Source organism: Brassica oleracea, chromosome C9 (assembly GCF_000695525.1).
Source record: "Brassica oleracea var. oleracea cultivar TO1000 chromosome C9, BOL, whole genome shotgun sequence".
In the NCBI taxonomy this organism is placed as follows: domain Eukaryota; kingdom Viridiplantae; phylum Streptophyta; class Magnoliopsida; order Brassicales; family Brassicaceae; genus Brassica; species Brassica oleracea.
The window spans coordinates 1,545,349-1,545,562 of record NC_027756.1 but is presented as its reverse complement, the minus strand read 5'-3'; positions in this window follow the sequence as shown (position 1 = coordinate 1,545,562).

Genomic DNA, 214 nt, shown 5'->3' with positions numbered 1-214 from the left:
GGGTTCGGGTATCCAATCTCTCCTTATTCAATACCCGTTCGGGTATTTTGCTACTTCGGTTCGGATTTCAGTTCGGGTTTTTCGGATCGGGTTCGGGTGCTACTTTGGATATCGGGTAAAGTGTCCACCCCTACTAATTAGGTTGTTTGTTTTTAATAACTTACCTTTCTAATATGGATTACTTGCGCAAGTTGAAATCATTAAATATGCAAAT